The sequence below is a fragment of the Canis aureus genome, chromosome 20 (assembly GCF_053574225.1).
Source record: "Canis aureus isolate CA01 chromosome 20, VMU_Caureus_v.1.0, whole genome shotgun sequence".
Lineage (NCBI taxonomy): Eukaryota > Metazoa > Chordata > Mammalia > Carnivora > Canidae > Canis > Canis aureus.
The window spans coordinates 26,079,353-26,105,340 of NC_135630.1; positions in this window are offsets into that span (position 1 = coordinate 26,079,353).

The following is a 25,988-nucleotide window of genomic DNA, read 5'->3' on the forward strand; positions in this document are numbered from 1 at the left end:
GGTAGAAGAGGGCCCATGCATCAGAGAGTTATGGATAAAATGTCCTGGGCATTTAAAAAAAGAATAAAGCTTTTGTTTTTGTTTCTTTGCTTTTTTTTTGAGAGGTTTGAAAAGACTCTATGAAAAAAATTGGAATGAAGTTGGTCATCAAAGGACAGCTAAAATACGCAATTGGTGACAGTAGCAAAGATAGGAATGGACCTACCAAGAAAAAGACAAGGATGTGAATACATTAAAGTCCTGAAACAGGAGGCTCAGCTGAGTCAGAGGGTCACAGATGTAAAACTGATTGAAAAAATGATGTGGGGAATTGGTTAAACTTGTTTTCTTCTGTAGGCAGTGAGGAGCTTTAAAGATTTAAACAAGGCTATGAGATGATGATGACAGCTGTGCATCAAGATTAGTCCTGTAACTGTGGAATGCTTTTTAAAATATATTTTATTTATTGATTCATGAGAGACACAGAGACAGAGGCAGAGACACAGGCAGAGGGAGAAGTAGGTTCCCTACAGGGAGCCCAATGGGGGACTCAATCCCAGGACCCCGGGGTCAGGCCCTGAGCCAAAGGCAGGTGCTAAACCACTGAGCCACCCAGGCATCACCGTTGAATGATTTAGTGTTTTAGTAGATAATTGTTATGCAAAAAAATCGGATAACAAACATAAACATTTCCTTAAAAATAAATTTAGTAAACAAAATTATTTTAAAATAAATTTATTGATTTAAATAAATAACAATTTATCTTCTTACCTGGAAAGAAGCCAGGTAAGAGCCATTAACTGGTAGGAACACTTCATAGTTATGGACACATGGGATCCCTGGGTGGCGCAGCAGTTTAGCGCCTGCCTTTGGCCCAGGGCACGATCCTGGAGACCCGGGATCGAATCCCACGTCGTGCTCCTGGTGCACGGAGCCTGCTTCTCCCTCTGCCTGTGTCTCTGCCCCTCTCTCTCTCTCACTGTGTGCCTATCATAAATAAAATAAAAAATTAAATATAGTTATGGACACAAAAAAATAAAAAATAGTATTTGAGACAAATTCCTGGAGACTGAGTGAAGACTACCATAAGAATGGTGTAACACCTATGGTAGGCTGTCTTAGTAGGAACAAAGTCTGTTTTTAATTTTTTCTTTTTACTTATACATCCAGAGTATTCTAACAAAGACATAGTCTTATTTATTTATTTATTTATTATTTATTATTTATTTATCTTTATTGGAGTTCCATTTGCCAACATACAGCATATCACCCAGTGCTCATCCCACCAAGTGCCCCCCTCAGTGCCCATCACCCAGTCACCCCCAGCCCAGCCCACTTCCGCTTCCACTAACCCTTCTTCATTTATCAGAGTTAGGAGTCTCTCATATTGTGTCACCCTCACTGTAATTTTCACTCATTTTCTCTCCTTTCCCCTTTATTCCCTTTCACTATTTCTTATATTCCCCGTATGAGTGAGACCATATGTTTGTCCTTCTCCGATTGACTTATTTCACTCAGTATAATACCCTCCAGGTCCATCCACATCGAAGCAAATGGTGGACATTTGTCATTTCTAATGGCTGAGGAATATTCCAGGGTATACATAGACCACAGCTTCTTGATCCATCTTCTGTCAATAGACACCGAGCCTCCTTCCACAGTTTGGCTATTGTGGACTTTGCTGCTATAAACATTTGGGTGCAGGGGTCCTGGCATTTCACTGCATCTGTATCTTTGGGGTAAATCCCCAGCAGTGCAATTGCTGGGTCTTAGGGCAGATCTATTTTTAACTCTTTGAGGTACCTCCACAGAGTTTTCCAGAGTGGCTGCACCAGTTCACATTCCCACCAACAGTGCAGGAGGGTTCCCCTTTCTCCACATCTTCTCCAACATCTGTTGTTTCCTGTCTTGTTAATTTTCCCCATTCTCACTGGTGTGAGGTGGGATCTCATTGTGGTTTTGATTTGTATTTCCCTGATGGCAAGTGATGCAGAGCATTTTCTCATGTGCTTGTTGGCCATGTCTATGTCTTCCTCTGTGAGATTTCTCTTCATGTGTTTTGCCCATTTCATGAATGGATTGTTTGTTTCTTTGGTGTTGAGTTTAATAAGTTCTTTATAGATCTTGGAAACTAGCCCTTTATCTGATAGGTCATTTGCAAATATCTTCTCCCATTCTGTAGGTTGTCCTGTAGTCTTGTTGACTGTTCCTTTTGCTGTGAAGAAGCTTTTTATCCTGATTACATACCAAGAGTTTATTTTTGCTTTTGTTTCCCTTGCCTTCATGGATGTACCTTGCAAGAAGTTACTGTGGCCAAGTTCAAAAAGGGTTTGTGTGTTCTGATCTAGGATTTTGATGGAATCTTGTCTCACATTAAGATCTTTCATCCATTTTGACTGTATCTTTGTGTCTGGTTTAAGAAAATGGTCTAGTTTCATTCTTCGGCACATGGCTGTCCAATTTTCCCAGCACCATTTATTGAAGAGACTGTCCTTTTTCCAGTGCATACTCTTTCCTTTTTTGTTGAATATTAGTTGACCATAGAGTTGAGGACCCATTCCTGGATTCTCTATCCTGTTCCATTGATCTATGTGTCTGTTTTTGTGCCAGTACCACACCGTCTTGATGACCACAGCTTTCTAGTACAACTTGAAATCCAGCTTTGTGATGTCCCCGGCTGTGGTTTTCTTTTTCAATATTCCCCGGGCTATTCAGGGTCTTTCTGACTCCACACAAATCTGTAGTCTTAAGAGAAAAAGTTTTTACAGATTCTCCTTCCTAGAGCTCTAGGATAAGGCCCTATCTCCTCCTAATGGATACTCTAGCTTTCCTATGATTTCCTGAAAGGAGAAGAAAAACTACTAGAGAAACATTTACAAATGTCACAGACTAGAGACACAGGCCCACAGAAAGATTGAGATTACATCATAAGGTAATAGAATACATCCCCTCACTGACATTTTACCAACACATGAATGAGGTTGATACAATAGTACCTCATTATAATAGAAGGAGGTGCAAGACATGGACGCCGAGGAGGTGAATGGAAGGAGCCCATAGTCAACAGGGAAAGAACAGCAAGGACATGAGAGGAGAAGTATCATTGATATGCAAGAAAAGAGAAAAAGGAATAATTTAGGTGCCCATGTCAAATTAGGTCAGAGAAAGAGGTGATAAAGAACAAATGTGAGGCACCTGGGTGGGTCACTGGTTAATCACCCGCCTTCTGTTCTGGCCCTGCTCTGTGCAGGGAGCCTCTGTCTATGCCTCTCTCTCTGTATCTTTCATGAATAAATATGTAAAATCTACAAAAAAAATTTAAAAATGAAGAACAAATGTAGCAAATAGTTATCATTAGCATAAAATGAAATAGAAACATTAGGACTGTTTTGAGAATAATTTATTTTCCTTTATCAGAAGTAAATTTATTGCATGAGTTGAAATATATATCCTATTAATTCTGTTCCCTTAAAGAACCCCAATGCACTGTGCGTATTCAGAGATGACAACGTTGTCTCAGTAAAAAATCCCAATAAATGGACAAGATTTCCTATTTTTTTTTACTAAATTTATTTTTTATTGGTGTTCAATTTGCCAACATACAGAAAAACACCCAGTGCTCATCTCGTCAAGTGCCCACCTCAGTGCTCATCACCCGGTCACCCCCATCCCCTACTCACCTGCCCTTCCACCACCCCAAGTTCGTTTCCCAGAGTTAGGAGTCTCTCATGTTCTGTCTCACTTTAAGATATTTCCCAATTATTTTTTCTCCTTTCCCCTTTATTCCCTTTCACCATTTTTATATTCCCCAAATGAATGAGACCATATAATGTTTGTTGTTCTCTGATTGACTTATTTCACTCAGCATAATACCCTCCAGTTCCATCCATGTCGAAGAAAATGGGGGGAGCAAACAGAAATAAACAAACAAACAAACAAAGACAAGGGGGAGTATCCTCTGATTCTGTATAATTTAAATCCCTCGACTTCCCCTGGAACTCTGCAGTGCTGCTTGGTCAATAATTTGTTTGTCCCCTGTCCATCTAGCTGGTCTTTTGTGGGAGGGGCCTGCTGTGCTGATTTTCAGGTGTTAGCACTTGGGGGAGCTGTTCAGCCCCCTGCCTGCTGCAGGGCTCAGTGAAAGACATTTAAGCTGTTTATCCCGTGAGGCCACTGTGATGCTCAGTGGGGGTTGTTTACCCTGTGAGGCCCCAGGAGGAACAGCAACAGTGGCTGTGACCAGCTCTGGAAACCTGGAGTCAGCTCCCGCAGTAACTACAGAGCTCTAGGTGTGCAGGGGCCTGGATGCTCTGGGGGCGGGGCCGCTGATCTGCTCAGCTCCAGGCCTCCAGCGGCAGGAGCGTCCTTGCTGTCCTGGGCCCTCCTGGCCTCTGCCTGTCGCAGGGGGAGCGTTGGTCCTGGGCAGTGTCCCCGGCGCCCTGTGCTCCCGGGCCTGCGTTGCTGGAATCGCGCTCCTGGCTGTGCAGCCTTCTCCGCTGGAGCCACCGCCCAAGCTGCTCCCGAGCTGCTCCCGGGGCCACGCAGCCCCCTCCGCGTGGGAAGCTGGTGTTTCAAACACCGTGTGTTGCATGAGACATGTTGCTTTCAGGGGCGCCCAGAGGGCTCAGCGGACGAGCACCTGTCTTGGGCCCAGGGCATAAGGGTGTGACCCCGGGTCCTAAGATCGAGTCCTGCATCGGGCTCCCTGCAGGGAGCCTGCTTCTCCCTCTGCCTGGGTCTCTGCCTCTCTCTCTGGGTCTCCCCTGAATGAATAATAAAATCCTAAACAATCCCCAACCATGTTGCTTCGCCATGGCTGAGCGTCAGTGCTGAAGGTGCCAGGAGCTCAGCGCTGCTCCTCCTCCTCCCGCTGACGCCTGAGTGCAGGGAACCGGATGCTGGGTCTCCGGCGGCTGTGCTATATGAGAGGCTCGGCTGGAAGTGGAGGCCTGGCCTCCTGACAGTGACCCCAGTGATGAGAGGCCGGCTTTCCGGGAGCTCGACGTGTCTACTGCTGGGTATTTTGGGGGGGCACTTGCAGCCCGGGTCGTTCCGGGCAGTACGGGGGCCAGTGCCTCTGTGGAGCAGGGAGGCCTTGGCAGCCCCTTCGTGCACACACGGGCCAGACCACATCTACACTCTGCACCTAACCGCAGGCACCTTGCTCAGAGGCGCAGGTATTTTTTCCCAACTTCAGTCCAGGATCTGAGGTCTACATAATTTTTTTTAGGACTCTACTTATTTATTTGAGAGAGGTGGGGACTGAGAGAGACAGAGGGGAGAGCGCAGGGGCCCAGGAGCGGGGAGGAGGCAGAGGGAAAGGGGGAAGCAGAGCAGCATCCCTGTGGAGCCTGGCAGGTAAAACAGCAAATACAATAGTCGGTAAATGTTTTTGGTTTTTTTTGTTTTGTTTTGTTTTTTGTTTTTGCTTTCTAAAAAATCTTTTCAGTTGACATGGCTCCTCCGTAGTGTCATATACTCATATTTATTAAGTGTATATATAGTAAGTATATTGTAATGATTCTTTTCCATATTAAAGAGTTAAACTTCAGGCAAGATTTAATTAGGTGTGTATTTTTTTCAAGCTTCCAATTGCATCTTGATGAACTCCTTAGATATTCAATTATCATGTAACTGACTTGCAAATTCTATTTATACTGTACGGGCTAGTGCAGACCCCTTGGTATTTCGCTGCTGCATCATACTAGTGGAAAATGAAGTCGTGTAACCAGACACTGGTGACATATTTTGTCGCTTATTAGCTTAGGGGAATTATCTGCATGTTCTATTGCACATTGAATTGCAACTGAAGTGTTGCATTATAATATATATGTGACTTGGCAAGGAAATATAATTGAATTATCATAGTAAACTGACTTGCAATGAAAATGAACACATTTATTGAAAAGCATTTCTATGACATGTAAACAACGTGTTCCCTTTTGATAACTATTGTTTTTCTCTTGTTCCTTTTTTATTATTTATTTATTTATTTATTTATTTATTTATTATTTATTTATTTATTTATTTATTTATTTATTTATTTTTATAATTTGCTGCTTGCCATTGCAGGAAGTAGAGTTTTGTATTCAGCTTCTGTATTTCATATTTTATTCTAGATTTTATATGAATCTTTACAATCGAGTTACTCACATCCACTCAATTCACATTATTTTCCTCCTTAGGATGATTATTTCCACACTTGGAGTCCAGGAAAGGCCTTAGATCAGGGTAAGAATCTATTTTAAATAAAAATCTTTACATGTTTATAATCACCATACTTTAAGTTGATATTTATTGTTTGTTAGATTCTTCCGATACTAAATAGGAAAGCTTAGGTCATGGACAGATTCATACAACAATTAATTCATTACTAGAATAGTGTAGTCAGGAATAAGCAAAATAGATGCCTTGATAATGTCAGGACGTCTTTCATTTTTAGATTCATATCTTAGATTGCCCGATCTGGGCTTCTGAGCTTCATCCTGCCCATTTTTATTAGCTGATAGGAATCACTTCATCCAGTTCTCAAATACACTCGAGCTCATTCACTAGGAAATAGACTTATTTGTGCAAAATTTCAAAACAAATGACTTTGCAGTCTGTGTTTCAGTTAATAAAAGCTTTCATTTAAAACAGCACAGACTGGTAATTAGACTCAGTCAGGGTCTTAGTAAGACCCCAAAGAAGAAGTCGTGGAAGAATCCAAAGTTCTCTCACCTCCATACACGGTTTCCCCTTGAGAAGGGAAAGCAGGAAAGATGCTTGGGAAAGGAAGATGTGCATGAGAACAGAAACATCCAGCACAATGCAATCATAATGATAAGGACAATTACGCACACTTGTTTGTGAAATTCTGCAGCATTAGGACCAGGGACTCCTAGAGTCTAGTACAGAAGAATTTTCTACTTTATGTTGACTATGGTAAACCTTATAGAAGATAGGACTTCCTGAAGTGGGACAAATTAAAAATAGAAGTTTTTAAGTATGACTTGTAAGTTATTAAAGGAATCAGGGATTTTGCTGTGTCTCCCAATTTTTGACTTCACATGCGCAAGGTCGGCTACAACAGCCAACCTTGCATGAGACTGACCTGAGCGGTCCTAGCTAGGGACGCCCATCAACACTGATGTTGGCGTGCACTCTCAAAGAGTCGCTCACATCCAGTTCCCTCATTAATATTAGTTTCTATCTGCTATACTTCACCTGATTTCACTAGTAATATCTAGAGTGTCTGTGGAATCTTCATTTTATACTTCTGAAAAGTATTTTTGGTCTTGCTAACAATATATAAACCAAGCCAAATGTACTAAAAGACAGGTAATAAAGAAATAATGAGATATAGACTGAGATACATTTGCAAACTTTCTTGGGGAATTAATTTTTATGATGGAATCATAAACCTTGGAAAAACCAGAATTATCTATGAAATGGATCTTAACACTTAAATTTTCCATACTGGATGCATCCAATTACAATAAAGATTGTGGTGTGTGTGTGTGTGTGTGTGTGTGTGCATCTATGTGTGATAATTTGTTGACTTACTATTTGTCTCCTGTTTAAAAAAAAAAAAAGAGGAAAAAAAAAAGATTGTTATAGGAGGCTTCCAAACCCTGGTGAGATTGATTTACTTTAATTTTTCAAAGATGATTTTAACCTACTAATTTGTCAAAAATATCCTATTTATTAGGTAGAGAGAAGCTCCCTACATAATAATAGCTAATAGTTACAGTCGCTATTCTAAGTACTCAGTATATGAGTCCTTTGAATCTCTGCAGTAACCCTGTCAAGTAGAGGAGGAAAGTGAGGCACTTAAGAGGCTTAAGCTCCTGCTCAAGTTCATAGTCCCACAAAGTGGCAGAGTCAGGATTTGGGTCCAGGCAACCCGACCCCTGAGCCCCATTTCCTAACTACTGTGTGACACTGCCACTCCTACGATAGCATTAAAATGAAATAATGACATCCTGCTGGTATTTTGAGGTTTATGCTTTAAAAATGAGTATTTGCTTGAGTGAACATTAGAAATAGATCCAGTTGCTGTGTTTCTATATTTTAAAGGATTTTTTTTTTATTTTCAGGTCGGGGTTCTGATTGATTGAATATGCATAGTTGATAAACATATATGGGGAAGTGTTTTTTTTTCTTGTATCAAAAGAAAAAAGAAAAACGCAAAAAACTAGACTGATAAACATGCATTTGTTTTGGTTTTGAGTCATATTGACCCGTTGGTGGACCCTGGGTTACTCCCTGAGGGGTGAGACAAATTGTCCTCTTCTCATCTGTCTCTAACTAAGATAGATGGTGGGCATCACTTGGACAGAAGAGGCTTGAGATTTGCTGATTTGTAATGTTTCTTGTGTTTTTGTGATGAAAGAATCTTGCTAAGTACCATTTTCAAAATCTGAACTTTTGGACATGAAACATTTTATGACTTTTTAGAAGTATTTATAATTTTTAATATACTCTCATGGTATGTGGACATCCATATCACATATCACTATCAGTTGATTTTCTCCAGTCTCTTGGGGACTGTTTGCATATTTTTTGAAAGAAATGAAGAAAATCTTGCCTTAGCATAACATTTTTTTAGCATTATATTTTTGTGCCGAAATTTATACCCTTTTAACCATCCACATTGTGAATTATATCTTGCTTTTCTACAGAATGGTCCACAAAATATGCAGAATTAAAATATTACTAATGGAAAAATAATTTTTCATGACAAATGGTGCAATTTCTCATCACCAAACCATTTCTACATATATGCATAAATATGCACAAGTGTACATGCGTGAGCAGATACATCATTTACACATGTGTAGACACACACGTCTTTGCCTCTATAAACTTTCTTCTATCTGACTAGGACCCAACTGATTGTTCATATATAGCTTATCTACCTCGTGGTTTACCATTGAAGAGTTTTTCCTCTTCTGAGTTACTTTTCATAAATTACAATATATCAGCATTGTTTTTGTTTTTTGTTTGTTTGCTTGTTTTACTAGTAAAATAGTAAGAGTTTTAGGAAAATATAATAGTTTCAAATAAATTCAAGTACAACTGTTTTGGTGTGATAAAATCTGCTTTATAATAAAGGAAATCATACCAAAAATATGGTATGCCAAAAATAGACTTCTTTGTATTTCCTCACATAGGATCCTCTGTGCCATTGCTTCTGTTCATTAGTGTGGCTAATCATGAGTTTACACAACAGAAATTGACTGAAAGAGAGTTTTAATGAGGACATGCATCTTCTTGAATATGACATGAAAATTTACTGTTTACTATGACAAATTTAGAGGGTAAATGCACGGATGAAACTATACAGTGGTGGCATGATCAAGATTTTACACAATTTAATGAGCTTTAGATAGGCTGTAACTTTGAAAAAAATCACTTTTGGGGCACCTGGGTGGCTCAGTGTGTTAGGGGTCTGACCTTGGCTCAGATCATGATCCCAGGTCCTGGGATGGAGCCCCAGGTCAGGCTCCCCACTCCGCTGGGAGCCACTGTCTCCTCTGCCTGACACCCCCCTGCTTAGTATACGCTCTCTCTCAAATAAATGAGTATCTTTGTAAAAGAATAAAATATAATTTCAAAAAAATCACTGTTTTCCTTTTCATTTCATTAACCCTGCCTTGTTTTAGGTCATGGACTTTTTAACAAAGATTTTATTTATTCATGAGTCACACACAGAGAGAGAGGCAGAGACACAGGCAGAGGGAGAAGCAGGCTCCCTGCAGGAAGCCTGACCCGGAACTCGATCCCGGGACCCCCGGGGTCATGACCTGGGCCGAAGGCAGACAGTCAACCGCTGAGCCACCCAGGGGTCCCTGGCCATGGATTAATTTGGGTTTATAATGGGTAAGTCATCGACATTTCTAGCAGGAATTCCTATCAGCTGTTTAGATAATCTGCAGGTGCTGAGGTGCCGTGTGCACAAGGAATACCTTCTATTGGAAAGTTGTCCTCCGCGGGCTGTGATCTCCAGGCCCCCAGGCGACGTGGTCGGGGCAGCAGGGCTCTGTCCGCGTCTCCCTGATCCTGCTGTGCCCCGGGGCCTCCCGTGGCAGTGGGGCAGTCAGCGGCCTAGTGAGAACGAAGCTGCAGCTAAATGGATGCAGAGAGGTCCCGGCAGGTCCGCCCGGCAGCGCTGGTGTGTCCCGCGGGTGTGCTGGGGCCACCGCAGGGCTGGGCCGGCCGCTCCGCCAGAGGCAGGTGCGCACTGGCCTGGGCCCAGGGTGGCGGCTCTGAGGCCGGGGCTGCACCCGCAAAGACGGCGGCCCCGGGCCGGGCTGGGCCGCCCCGCCTCTGTGGGGCCCCGGCCCACCCAGCCAGCTCCCCTCTGTGGCACACCCCTCGCCACCAGCAGGCCCGGCCTAAGGCCCTGGCCGTGACCCCTGGCCGTGACCTCTGGCCGTGGCCTCTGCCGCGGGGAGGAGCTGAGCAGGCCCCTCCGAGCCTGTGCTCCCCAGTGAGCAGAGCTGCTCACTGCTCCCCGCCTCTGCGCATTCTCCAAACTGAAAAGGACCAGGGTTTGAGCACACACAGCCCTAACTTCTCTCTCCCTTCGAGCAACACGTGGCTGCACCTTCCCGTGCATGAGTTGCATCCCCACTTGTTGACGGCTGGGGGGGGGGGGGTTACTAATTTTCTCCTGTCCTTAGAGGGTGGCGATGGTAGTGGCGGGGACAGGGGTTGGGGCTGTGCCTGCTTCACAGCAGAGGCACGGGCTCCCACGGTGCTGCCCTGGGCCGGTGTGTTTCCCTGGCTTCATAATTCGATTCATTTTAGCATTGAATAATATTCCCTTATCTGGATGTACCAGAGTTTATTTACTCAGGCACCTGCTGGAAGACTTCTGGGTTTTTCCTAAGTCTTGGCAATTATGAATAAAGCTGCTATAAACAATCTTGTGCAGGTTCTTTTTTTTTTTTGGACATAAGTTTTCGATGCAATTGGATAAATACCGAGAAGTGTGATTGCTGAAACATATGGTAAGAGTATGTTTATTTATGTAAGAAACCGCCAAAGGATCTTCCAAAGTGGCTGTACCATTTGGCATTCTCTCTAGCAGTAAATGAGAATTCCTGTTGCTCCACATCCTCACACCATTTATTTGCATAATTTACTTGCCCCTTAGGTATTTCAGAGTGTAGCCCTTTCAAAGCATCTGGAAATAGACGATCAGCGATTTTTCTATTTTATCTAGTAAAGCTGTGTACACTTTCAGAACCACTTGATTATTTGTGATTATATGATAGCCTAAGTCTTTCTAATCTTAAGAATTTATTATTTTACTTTATGGAAGGGGTTTCTATATATACATATATATTTTTTAATTTTTATTTATTTATGATAGTCACAGAGAGAGAGAGAGAGAGAGAGAGACAGAGGGAGAAGCAGGCTCCATGCACTGGGAGCCCGATGTGGGATTCGATCCCGGGTCTCCGGGATCGCGCCCTGGGCCAAAGGCAGGCGCCAAACCGCTGCACCACCCAGGGATCCCTGGAAGGGGTTTCAAGCATGGAAAGCTCTTGAGGATGGATTATTTCTCTTCCTACATATTAATTTTTGGTACGTTGGTAGATCAGGGATATTATAATCAAGCTACTCCTCAAACTCACGTGGGCAGTGTTTGTATACATAGCCCGGTACCCTACCCACTGCATCATCAACTCAGGGCATGGAGTACTCTACTTTCTACTTTTCACAAACTTTCCAACAAACAAAGTTTGTTTCGAGCTTAAGTTTGAAAAAAAGTTACATGACTCCTTACTCTACATTTTTTGTTCTTTTAACTAAATGCTCTATGCAGCAAATACATTGAATTATCTGTTATTTTGGTATATTTCTTACTACATTTGACATATCTAATTAAAGGACTGAATAAAATCCTCAAAGAGTAGAAGAATGGAATTTTCAGTGTGATTTTGCTTCCCTCAAATACAAGCAGATGAATTTGACTATTTGATACAATGCTGAGGAGGTTATACTTTATTGTTATAATTTACATTTACTCTTTTGTTTGTTGATAGTAATTTGGCTTCTCTATGGAGGAGCATCTTCCTAGCATTTTCACATATGTTGTTTCATTTGACCTTCACACACACAAAATCTTTCAAAGTTTTATTTACGGGGAGTGAGATTGTTGTTGATTGCAACATATGAACAAACAGAATAATTTGGATTTTGATTTGCTCACAAATACTGATAAATGCAATTGAAATTAGTAGTCAGATTTCCTAGATACTGACCTCGATGTTTTCCAAGCTAAAATGCAGCTTCTGCTAATTTACTAATGGTTTTAAAGGAAAACAGCCTATTCATTTAGCTCATTTTGTTAAAGCATAATTTTTAAGAGTCCAGAAATAAGCTGTCATTGGTTGAATGCTTACTACATACCATGAGAATTTAGCTTTTATCTCATTCAGTTCTCAATACCAACTCTCATCTTTCTTGCTTTTATTTTGCTCACATTTTTATTCCTTTCATTGCTCCCATTACAACGAAAAGGAAAATTGATGTTCAGTGAATGCAAATAATTTGCCTATGATCATGCAGCTATTTGGAATAAGAACTAGAATTCATATATATCTCATTTGATTCCAAATTCTGAGGCTTCTCCAAATCATGACCTGTATCAGCATTTATGCTGGGGATCTGGCTATTTTCATAATCATTCATTGCAACTTCAAGTTAGACTTCTTAGGGAAGTTGTTGTTGCTACTAGGAAAAGGATGGAATTATTTCCACTTATGTAACTTTGTATAAAATCATTGAATCAAACGCATTTAGCTTCTAATTTCTGAACTTTAAAATGAGAAGTCTGCAGAGAATGCTTTCTAAACTTCCAGTTTTGTCTTTTTAGTGTTCTGCAAGCCCTGTGAATGGCAGGCTAGTGAATACATCTTTAATCATAAAGGTTGAAATGTAACACTTAACTCTGCCAATAATTTTTATTTATATCATTTGAAAAAGAGCAGTAGTCATTCAAAGGATGACTTTGATTTTCAGGAGGACTTTGCAAAGGTAACATTTTAAAATAATATCTGGAGAAAACTTTGTTAGCAACTTAATTTACCAAATTTATTTTGAAATATTTTATCAACATCCATACCGTCGGCTGATCATCAGTTCGTATGCATTAGATCTGCAGTATTTCACGATATTCTTACAGGTTTGATATGATTCAGTTTCATATGATTGGAAGAGGAGGGCTTGCTCTTCCTTAACTTTGGAGCTACTCAGACAGACAGTTAAGGGACTTGCCCAGAGTTACATTAAAGAGCCTATAATGTTAACTATTTATATTAAGTGGTGCATCTGGAACTAGGTTTTATGTCATTTAACACCTAGCCCTGGGCAGCCCCAGTGGCGCAGTGGTTTAGTGCTGCCTGCAGCCCAGAGCCTGATCCTGGAGACCCAGGATCGAGTCCCACGTCAGGCTCCCTGAGTGGAGCCTGCTTCTCCCTCTGCCTGTGTCTCTGCCTCTCTCTCTCTCTCTCTGTGTGTGTCTCTCATTAATAAATAAATGAAATCTTTAAAAAAAAATAACACCTACCCTGTGCCTCTCACTATACTATATCCCCCACAATTCTTACCTGCTACTTTGAACCATCATACTAAAGACAAGCTAATTATGGCTGTACTGCAGTAGAGGCGGTTGTCTCTTCAGGTAAGGACAGAGCATTTAGAAGTTAAAATAAATTGTAGTGCAAGATGGGCAACAACATGTTTAAAATTTCAGACTTTAATACAAGAAAGGAGGTAGCATTATTTTAGGGAATTTTGTGGGAATTTTCTTGAGAATCAGATAGTACGAGGTTTGAGTCTGCGCTGTACTATTTATTAGCCCTTCTAACTTGGAAAAATTAATTAACCCAAAGCCAAAGGTAATGTTTGCAGATTAACAATTAACTAAAGCCCTGAGGGCTTTCAGGAGATAGTTAATAAAGAAGCAAGGGGAGAGATGTAGGAAAACTAACAGGCTGTCATTTAGGGTCAAAGCATCTTACTGTTTTACACAATATTGTCATTTCACACATTTATTTTATTTTATTTTTTTTTAATTTTTTTTTTTTAATTTATGATAGTCACACAGAGAGAGAGAGAGAGAGAGAGGCAGAGACACAGGCAGAGGGAGAAGCAGGCTCCATGCACCGGGAGCCTGACGTGGGATTCGATCCCGGGTCTCCAGGATCGCGCCCTGGGCCAAAGGCAGGCGCCAAACCGCTGCGCCACCCAGGGATCCCTCATTTCACACATTTAAAAAATGTTTTTTTCAAGAGCACTTAAACTATGCACAGAAGCTTGTATTCTAAAATATCAATAATTCCTATCAAAAGAGAGACAAACAGACTCTTAACTATAGAGAACAAACTAATGGTTACTAGAGGGGAAGTGCAGGGGGTGGGTGAAATAGGTTAAGGGGATTAAGAGCACACTTACAATGAGCACTGACTAATGTATGGAAGTGTTGAATCACTATATTATACACTTGAAGCTAATATAACAGTTAACTATATGGGAATTTAAAAAAGAACTCCTATCAAAAAAGGAACTAAAGAACATATGGATTTCCACTTAGTTTTGACACACTATACTGTAAATTTTGTGTAGATTTTGAGCACTCTTTCTTAGTAAATGGAGGTCGGAACTGCACCTATGGACAAACTTCTATTCCCTACCCATTTTAAATTGAAAACATTAGGAAATAAAATAGAGAATATATATAACTCAAAAAATGAAAATTAAGAAAATACATATAGGGGATCCCTGGGTGGCGCAGCGGTTTGCTGCCTGCCTTTGGCCCAGGGCGCGATCCTGGAGACCCGGAATCGAATCCCACGTCAGGCCCCCTGGTGCATGGAGCCTGCTTCTCCCTCTGCCTGTGTCTCTGCCTCTCTCTCTCTCTCTCTCTTTGACTATCGTAAATAAATTTAAAAAATTAAAAAAAAAGAAAAAGAAAATACATATATAGTCAGCTAAGTGTCAGTCCTGGATTTAAATTATTTCTATTAAATGGGCTCTAATTACTAGATTTTTAATCACTGTTTTCTCTTATAAGGTAAAAGTTACTATTATGGGTTGAATTGTGTCCGCAAAAAAAGGTATATGTTGAAATCCTAGCCCCTCACTCTTGTATTTGTGACGTTATTTGAAAATAGAGTCTTTGTAGATATACTCAAATTAAGATGAGATCGTACGAATTTTGGGTAAGCTGTAATCCAGTATGATTGGTGTGTTTATATAAAGAGGAACAAGGTGACAGATGGACATAAAGGAGAAGGCCATGCAGCCACAATGGCAGGGATTAGCGTTATGCTGCCACAAACCAAGGCACACCCAAGATTCCAACAGTCTCAGAAGCTGGAAGAGAGCCATGGAGTAGAGTCTCCTCCTGAGTATGCAAGAACGTCCCAGGACCCATTCTTCTTGATGGCACACTTCAAGTTTCAGAAACGTGAGAGGATAAATTTCTGTTTGCTTAAGCTGCCCAGTTTGTAGTACTTTGTTATGGCAGCTCTAGGAAATCAATACAGTCAGTGTCATCAAAATGATGTTTAAATAATTCCTGTAGGGCCCCTGGGTGGCTCAGTTAAGCATCTGCCTTGGGCTCAGGTCACAATCTCAGGGTCCCAGGATCGAGCCCCCATCGGGCTCCCCACTCAGCAGGGAACCTGCTCCTCCTTTTCCTTCTGCTCCTGCTCTTTTGCTTTCTCTCTCTCAAAAAAATAGATAAAATAAAAAAAAAATAATTCCTATGATAACTATATTGATTTCATTTCATAAGCATAAGAGTTGATGTACAAATAGACATAATGTCTTTCTTTGATCTGAATATTAAAAATACTATATATTAATTATAATTTAAACTTATGAATTTTTGAGTATATAACATTTTATATCAAGTATGTGTGTGTGTTGGATGGATGTTCTTTTTTAAGCAGCATCTGTTTTCTGGCTTCAGCACCCTGATTTTCTTTTAGAAAAATGTGCCTCACTCCACAGATTTTCATAGGTTGGTGTCACCCAAAACCTGGAAGTACTTATGTGACCTACATCTGACTAAATAGAGTCTCCCTGGCCCCTGTTCCCAGCCAGTAGTTTAGGGATGAGAACATGGCCCAAATCAGGCCACTTAGATTTGGGGGGTATGCAGGGGAATTATATTTTGTCATATTTATTTTTGTCACTTTATTTTTTGTTATATTTTGTCATCTTATGTAGTTCCACCTGCAAAAAAAAAAAAAAAAGAGAGAGAGATTCTGTTTCCTATAGTTCCCCCACATATCCCCCAAATCTGAGTGGCGTGATTTGGATCATATTCTCATCCCTAAAATCTGGAAAGTCATATTGGTTTTTATTAGACTATAGAATGATATAAATAAAGTATGACTCCATTACTATGTTTAGGCCTTAGCTGTATATTTTCAATGTAATAATGGACTATACTTGGTAGAGAAGGGTAAAAAGCAAATGTAATTTAAAAGTAGATCCTTCTACTTAAGAAGTTTTGTATTTTAAAGGCCTTGTTTTGAAAGCATCGCCACAAGTCTTTTGAGAGGCCATTGAATAACTATCTGAAATTATCTCAAATAACTGTATTAGCAAGAATATTTTAAAGTCATTTTTTTGTATCTTCTTCTGCACCTGGCTTACAGTAGGACTGAAAATTATTTCTGGTTGAAGCTGGAGCTTGACACAGGACTCCAATAGGGATAAACATAAAGAAATGAGGTCAAGGAAGACAAGTGGCATGCTTAAAGAAGAAACTCTCAAACCTTGGGTGCTTTCCACCTAATTTAGAACACAGTCGAAAAACAGATAAAGTCGGGCAGCCCGGTTGGCTCAACGGTTTAGCGCCACCTTCAGTCCAGGGTGTGATCCTGGAGAACCGGGATTGAGTCCCACATCGGGCTCCGTGCATGGGGCCTGCTTCTCCCTCTGCCTCTCTCTCTCTCTCTCTCTCTCTCTCTGTCTCTCATGAATAAATAAAAAAATATATTAAAAAAAAGAAAAACAGATAAAGTCAACTGTGAAGCTGAACAATTGGCCCTAAATATCCAGGGATATTTGATATTTTGGTATATCATAAGCTATACTACAGAGAACTCAAATAGTTGAGGCAATTTGTCTTTTAGGAATTGTCATCTATCAGTGAGTATCAGGAGGGCGATTCTGACTGAAATTTTTCGACAAGATATGTTAAATGGTCTTTTTTAAATATTTAAAACATGAAGGTGAAAAACAGGATTATTTTATTGGGAGTCTCATTCAACAGAAGGTCAAATAAAATAATCTTTAATGATTTTATTTAAGCTGTGGTGAGTAATTTAATTCAGGTCTAACCTATAAGAGATGGGGGAAGGGGAAGTTATTAAGGTAGCTGCCTTCAACAGAATTGCCTACATAGAATGATGTGGAGTTGCAGAGATCTGAGGAAAAAAAGTTGTATTTGCAGAAATGCACATGTTTAAAGACAGGATATCTAATCCATGGGGAAGAGAGTAAAGATTTGGCTTAAACTAGGAGAGATTCAGTTCTAGAGCCAGGAAACTAGGAAGAGTCTCATCATAAGGATTCTGGCAGAGAAAAAAGGATGGAGAACTAATTACTAGGACAAAGGAAATTACCGCCTAGGCCTCAGGGTCATAGAGTGTGGTGATATCGCATGAGAGACATGGCCAGGGGTGGGTTTGCAGAAGTAGGTGTAGATGGTGTTCACCTGAACCCCTCAGGAAGTATGTCCTATAGGAACTTCTGTTGAGCAGGCTGGCAGGTGATATTTCTATTTTATACCCTACGATATATTTTTCATCATCTTCTACATAATTTCATCTGCTAATCACGATACTTAAACCTGCCGCTCTTCAGTCCAAACATGGAGTCACACTTAGGTGTCATGATAACCATACAGAAATAACGAAAGACGAAAGGCACAACATCAACACCCCAAACAAAAATCTACTGATATATCAGGTCATATCAGATTTATAATCTGTATTAAAAATGGCATTTTTTGGTCTTTTTTACCTTAATCCCAAAGACTTTACTCATACTTGTATTTTTTTCCATTTAAAGATGAACTTGACACTCAACCCTCTCTCACTTACTAATCACTAGTTTATTTTTTAACCTACACTGAATGGGTTCCTATGGAGTATTAAACTAATTTATGGAAACAGTATATTTTATCAATAGATAGATGTTAATTTGGAAATTAATACATTACTCAAAATATGCTTAAGTACAAATGTGGTTGTTGATAAAATGATTGATATATGAAGTTTCAGGATGTAAAAATTCTTTATGGAGATAAATTACCTTTTTCGTCAAGTACCCTGACATTTTTTTTCACCCTGAAAACTACATTACTGTTGATTAGTTTAAAAAATCCATGCCTTTTCAAATAAACTCAGCATTGCTTTATATGCAGTATATTTAACACCAATATTTTTCTAGCTAGAGCATTATTAATTAAAGTTAAATTTAAATTCTCACCAGATTTAAATCTCACAGGCCATATTTTATCTTTATTAAAAAGTTTCCTATTGACAATGCACATGTGAGAGCTATAGTTTTAATCACAGAACATGACTTAAGTCTTGCTGAACTGATAAAACTGAATCACCATGCTGCCAAGTTAGGTTCCATATTGCCGCCCTGCTTTTAATTAGAAGGCTAAATTGCTGTCAGACCATGCTTTTGAACCTTATCTTCCTCTTTCTATTAAGAAAAAGACATTCAGCATCTCATCCTGAGAAGTACAGTAATGATTTTTTTTTTAAATCAGTTATTCCTTTTTCATGCCTAATTTCTTTGTTTTTTAGCAGTTTTTTTTTCATGTTCGTTGTTGTCATCGTTGCTGTTGTTGTTTTATTTTTTGGATAAAGCTTGAGTATTTGGATCTGAATTTCAGTCCTAATTTCTCAGTTGGTTATCTCTTTCAAGAATGACATTTTGGGTGTGAAAAATTAATATATATTGTTTTATATATGGATTATTCTGTCTCTTAATCCTTGGTTGATTATACTTTAATAGCTTTTTAGAATTCAAGAGAATTCAGAAGTTTTTCAGAGTGTGGAAATTATTTAATTCTTATATTCCAATTCGTTCTTAAAGTTATCTCTTTTAAGACATTTCAGAAAGAAGATAGTGGCTACTTCTATTACAATTTACTCTTTTATATTGCATTAACTTCTGCTTGGATGGAAGGGAATTCTGAAGTCTAGTAGTATATAGTTCAGTAGCATGTAATAAAATTATAATCCATATATGACGCTTATTGAGCCGGAAAAGCTGATGAATATGAAATATAACTATTGGAAGAAAACAAAGAATTGATTATAATTTTATAGAGGACAGACTTCAGATAAGTAAGTTTGAATAAAGAATTAAAAGTTTACTGATAACAGCAACCGTAAATTCATCTTAAATTATATAAACATTTTTGGTAATATGGACAGAGGCAGGCAAGGGATATTCCATTAGCATCTTTGGTAATATTGTGCCATCATGTTGAGGATTACTCTGAGGCATCCCATGAATGGGGCGAGGACCTACATGCCATGTGTTTGCTGATTCACCTTATGTTTTTTAGTTTATAAGGGTTTGTTTCTTCCCACTCAATTTCACTTTCCCGTTCCTATCTGAGAATGAGCAATGATTCGTTTGTCATAAGTCTTGTGTGAGGATTAAATCATATGTACGAAGGTTTGAGGACTGTACTTAGCCCATATAAACACTTTTAATAATAATAGCAATAATATAATTATAATAAGATGGCTAATTATGTAATTGTAATGGCTAGTAGCATATGTTAGTAGAATTATAGCTCTTGACTTACAATTTCAAAGTACAAATATATCTTTTTTTCCAGACATGAAGTTACCTTGAGCATTTTGTTAAAAAGATAAACCCTTAAAAATATCCAAAGGTAAATAACTTTAGCAGTAGGCAAGGATTCTTTTTAGTTTTAAAAAGTCATGTATTAAATCTTGGCACTCCAGATTGCCTACTGCTAAATTAGTGGTAATGTTTATGATGATGATGATGTCATGATACCTTGATATTATGACTAACACATCCTGACAATGACTCTGAATGAAACTGAATCACAGTGGTAATAATGGGTAATCCTGCTGAGTATCTCTGCTAAGCATGGACAATTAAGAAAGAAAACCATTAGTTGTAATTGAAGAATTCATGTTTGTATCTAGTAGTTTTGCTACTAAAGAAGATGAATCCCAACAAGCCCAAAATAATGCAATAATCAGTCCTCATTGCTTCATTAGCATTTTAAGAGATAATGACAATTGAGCCCTTTTAGTGGGTTTTCCAGAACCTAATTAAAAATGCAATTTATAATTTTTAGAATTGGACATGGAACAAGTATTCGTCAAAATGTCATTTAAGTAGAGCTCTTCTAAGGTTTTTTGTTTTTATTTCCTATGATAATTAATAAAATGTGGATGAAATACACTCCTGTGTCTTACACTCTTTTACTTCTTTCTTTCTCAAGCGGAGCTGTTTCACAAGTATGTTTGTAGGTGGTAAGGTCTCAACAATCAGCAAGCGTTGACGACCATATAGTACTTGTTGTGGGTGATATAAAATACTCTGTACAGCCTTAGAAACTGTACAAATCAATTCTATAGCTTTATGATGAAGAAGCCCGAGTCCCTCAGCTGCTGTGCTGTGTTAACCCCGAGCCCTGTGAACCACCTTTTCGGAAGGCTTCATTCCTCAGTTTCCTTCCTCCTCAGTGCTAGCCTACATGGTAGGCCTGGAAGTATTGTCCCTTTGACTTTTGCCTCTGAAACTCCAGCCCATAATTGAACATCATTATGTTAAATAATTAAATCACATATCAAAATCAGACGCTTTCCATTTGCCTCACATACTCGTCCCACCCCCAACAAGAGCCCAACTTCTTGAGTAATAAATGGTATTTATGTTGTTGATTTCTCAGTCTTTTAGGTTTGGACTGTCTCTCAGCCCTTTCCTTTTCACTCAGGTTCGCCATTAATTTGTTGAAGTGATTTAGCCATTTCTGCCTCTATAGTAAGTTCATATAAATCTCAATCTTTTATTTATTTAGTTTTGGAGAAGGAGGGGGAGGCCAGGGCAGAGGGGCAGAGGGAGAGGATGAGGGAGTCTTACCCGGTCTCCCCTCAGCGCCCAAGGTGGGGCTCAGTCTCACAACTTGCAGATGGAGACTTAGCCAAGGTGAGGAGTCCTATGCTGGACTGTGTCCAGCCAGGTGGCCCCGTTTTATCTCAGTGTCAGGTAAGGGGAATCAGCTCTGGCTAAGAGCTATGCAAAGGCCTGGCTAGAGGGTGTCTGAAGGTCAAGGTGAGGGCTCAGGTCAGCAGCCTCCTGTGTGGCCCCGATACAAGTGCCTGAGAAAGCAGGTTGCTGGCAGAGGTTGGATGAGGGGCTCCCCTCCTGGTCAAGAAGCTGTGGCTCTCTGCTGGGGGGGGCAGCCCTGGCCTGGGCACACCCCCAAGGAGGAGAGAGAGCTGCAGGGCCAAGGCGCTGCGGGCAGAAGCACAGACAGCGGCTTTTACCTTCTCTCTTCATTCATACATAATAGTACTGAGCTTCCGGTCTAATCTTTGTCTCTGGGTTGTTTCTGCTCCAATCTGTAACCCGCAGAGGGGAGCAGACATCACCAGGCTAAAATGACAGTTCTCTGAACTACCTGCCTCCTACTCTTCTCTGTCACACTTTCTCTTAAAGTGTGTGACACTCTCGTGTCACTCATCACTGATGATGAGTAATATTATGAAGTGTTCTTAAGTACTTTGGTCATGGAAACTGTGATTTTTATGACCTTCTATTGTTGATAGAGAATAAAATACTCTAGTGAAGGTAAGACGTATTTATATTTGCTGAAGATAATAATAGATCAGATTTATTCCCTTCGTCCTCAGATGTGAATATCCCTTTAGTAAAATAGTCATAGAATAAAATAATTTAAAATATTTAGAATACTGTAAATGTGTTCATTCTATTAATCTTTGTTTTTTTAAGACCTCTAATAGAATCCATATCCTTTGACAGAATAGGAGTTAATAAATATGAAAATATTTTAGACCAGATTTTGATCAAATGGGTTCAACTAATATGAATATTAAAACATATGAATAGATACATTCATAGAGGTATGAACATATAGATTCATAAGGATAAACAGGTAAAGGTGAAAATTATGTTCAAATTAACTTCTTATGATGTTTACTTTAAAACTTTCTTTTGTTGGGAGGCGGGGCAAGATGACAAAAGAGTAGGGTCCCCAAGTCACCTGTCCCCACCAAATTACCTAGATAACCTTCAAATCATCCTGAAAACCTACGAATTCGGCTTGAGATTTAAAGAGCTGGAATGCTACAGCGAGAAGTGTTCCCACTTCTATCAAGGTAGGAAGATGGGGAAAAAAGAAATAAAGAAACAAAAGGCATCCAAGGGGGAGGGGCGCGCGAGGAGCTGGGCTAAGGCTGGGCGAGTGTTCCTAGGACAGGAAAGCACCTTCCCAGAGAAGCAGGAGCTTCACCAATCATCCCGGTGGGAAAGGTGCTCGCAGGGAGTTGGAGCAGGATCCCAGGAGGGGCGGGGATGCCCTCAGGCTCCTTGGGACACTAACAGACACCTGCACCCCGGGGAGAGCCCCACAACCCGGGCCCAAGCTCCCTAAAGGGCTGCAGCATGCTCAAGGCTGGACCCGGGAGCAGCTCGGAGGGGCTTGGGCAGCAGCTCCACGTGGAGGGGGCTGTGCGGCTGGGAGCGTGAATCCAACAGCACAGGCTCAGGAGCACAGGGCGCCAGGACACTGCCCAGGATCTAGCACTTCCCCCGTGACAGGCAGAGGCCAGGAGGGCCCAGGACAGCAAGGACATTCCTGCCGCCAGTGGCCGGAGCTGAGAAGATCAGCGCCCCGCCCCCAGAGCATCCATGCCCCTGCACACCAAGAGCTCTGTAGCTACTGCGGGAGCTGACTCCAGGGCTCCAGAGCTGGCCGCCGCCACTGTGGTTGTTCCTCCTGGGGCCTCACAGGGTAAACAACCCCCACTGAGCCTCACAGTGGCCTCAGCAGATAAACAGGATAAACAACCTCCACTGAGCCCTGCAGCAGGAGGGGGGGTTGAGCAGCTCCCCAAAGTGCAAACACCTGAAAATCAGCACAGCAGGCCCCTCCCCCAGAAGACCAGCTAGACTGATAGGGGAGAAACAAATTATTGACCAAGCAGCACTGCAAAGTTCCAGGGGAAGTCAAGGGATTTACAGTATACAGAATCAGAGGATACTCACCCTTGTTTTTTGTGTTTTGATTTGTTTGCTCCCCCTTTTTTTCCTTTCTGTTCTTCTCTTTTTTCCCCTCTTTTTGTTTCTTTTTCCTTTTTCCTGTTTCTTTTCTTCTTTCTCTTCTCTCCTTTTCTCCTTTTCCCAATACAACTTGTTTTTGGCCACTCTGCACTGAGCAAAATGACTAGAAGGAAAACCTCACCTCAAAAGAAAACATCAGAAACAGTCCTCTCTGCCACAGAGTTACAAAATTTGGATTGCAATTCAATGTCAGAAAGCCAATTCAGAAGCACTATTATAAAGCTACTGGTGGCTCTAGAAAAAAGCATAAAGGACCCAAGAGACTTCATGACTGACTGCAGAATTTTGATCTAATCAGGCAGAAATTAAAAATCAATTAAATGAGATGCAATCCAAACTAGAGGTCCTAACGACAAGGGTTAATGAGGTAGAAGAACGAGTGACTGACATAGAAGACAAGTTGATGGCAATGAGGGAAACTGAAGAAAAAAGAGACAAACAAAAGATCATGAGGATAGATTAAGAGAAATAAATGACAGACTGAGGCAGAAAAAATGTAGGTTTAATTGGGGTTCCCAAGGGCGCCGAAAGGGCCAGAGAACCAGAATATGTATTTGAAAAATCATAGCTGAAAACTTTCACAATTTGGGAACGAAAACAGGCATTCAGATCCAGGAAATAGAGAGATCCCCCCCAAATTCAATAAAAACCCCTCAACACCTCGACATTTAATAGTGAAGCTTGCAAATTCCAAAGATAAAGAGAAGATCCTTAAAGCAGCAAGAGACAAGAAATCCCTGACTTTTATGGAGAGAAGTATTAGGGTAACAGCAGACCTCTCCACAGAGACCTAGCAGGCCAGAAAGGGCTTGCAGGATATATTCAGGGTTCTAAATGAGAAGAAAATACAGCCAAGAATACTTTACCCAGCCAGGCTTTCATTTAGAATAGAAGGAGAGATAAATAGCTTCCAAGATAGGCAGGAACTGAAAGAATATGTGACCTCCAAACCGGCTCTGCAAGAAATTTTAAGGAGAACTCTTAAAATTCCTCCTTAAGAAGAAGTCCTATGGAACAATCCCCAAAAAGTGGACTTAATAGATATCATGAAGACACTAAACTCATATCTTTCAATAGTAACTCTGAACGTGACTGGGCTTAATGACCCCATTAAAAGGCGCATGGTGTCAGACTGGATAAAAAAGCAGGACCCATCTTTTTTGCTGTCTACAAGAGACCCATCTTAGACAGGACACATACAGCGTGAAAATTAAATGTTGGAGAACCATTTACCATTCAAATGGTCCTCAAAAGAAAGCAGGGGTAGCCATCCTTATATCAGATAAACTAAAGTTTATTCCAAAGACTGTAGTGAGAGATGAGGAGGGACACTATATCATACTTAAAGGATCTATCCAAGAAGATGACTTAACAATTATCAATATATATGCCCCGAATGTGGGAGCTCCCAAATATATCAATGAATTAATAACCAAAATTAAGACATATTTAGATAATAATACACTTATACTTGGTGACTTCTATCTAGTGCTTTGTACACTCAATAGGTCTTCTAAGCAAAACATCTCCAAAGAAACAAGAGCTTCCAATGGTACACTCGACCAGATGGACTTCAGATATATACAGCACTTTATATCCAAACAACTGCATACACCTTCTTCTCAAGTGCACATGGAACTTTCTCCAGAATAGACCACATACTGGGTCAAAAATCAGTTCTGAACCTATACCAAAGATTGGGATGGTTTCCTGCATATTTTCAGACCATAATGCCTTGAAATTAGAACTAAGTCACAAGAAGAAGTTTGGAAGGACTTCAAACACGTGGAGGTTAAGGACCATCTTGCTAAAAGATGAAATGGTAGACCAGGAAATTAAGGAAGAATTAAAAAGATTCATGGAAACTAATGAAAATGAAGATAAAACTGTTCAAAATCTTTGGGATACAACAAAAGCAGTCCTGGGGGAAATACATCACAGAAGGAGCAACCATCCAAACACTGGAAAGAACTCAAATACAAAAGCTAACCCTACACCTAAAGGGGCTAGTGAAAAGAGAGCAAATAGAACCTACACCCAGCAGAAGAAGAGAGTTAATAAAGATTCGAGCAGAATTCAATGAAATAGAGACCAAAAGAACTGTGGAACAGATCAACAAAACCAGGAGTTGGTTCTTTGAAAGAATTAAAAAGATAGATAAACCTTTAGCCAGCCTTATTAAAAAGAAGAGAGAAAAGACTCAAATTAATAAAATCATGAATGAGAAAGGAGAGATCACTACCAACATCAAGGAAATACAATCGATTTTAAAAACATATTATGAACAGCTATACGCCAATACATTAGGCAATGAAGAAGAAATGGATGCATTTCTGAAAAGCCACAAACTACCAAAACTGGAACAGGAAGAAATAGAAAACCATGGAGTCCAATAACCATGGAGGAAATTGAAGCAGTCATCAAAAACCTCCCAAGACACAAAAGTCCAGGGCCAGATGGCTTCCCTGGGGAATTCTATCAAACTTTAAAGAAGAAACCATACCTATTCTATTAAAGCTGTTTGGAAAGATAGAAAGAGGTGAAGTATTTCCAAACTTGTTCTATGAGGCCAGCATCACCTTAATTCCAAAACCAGAAAAAGACTCCACCAAAAAGGA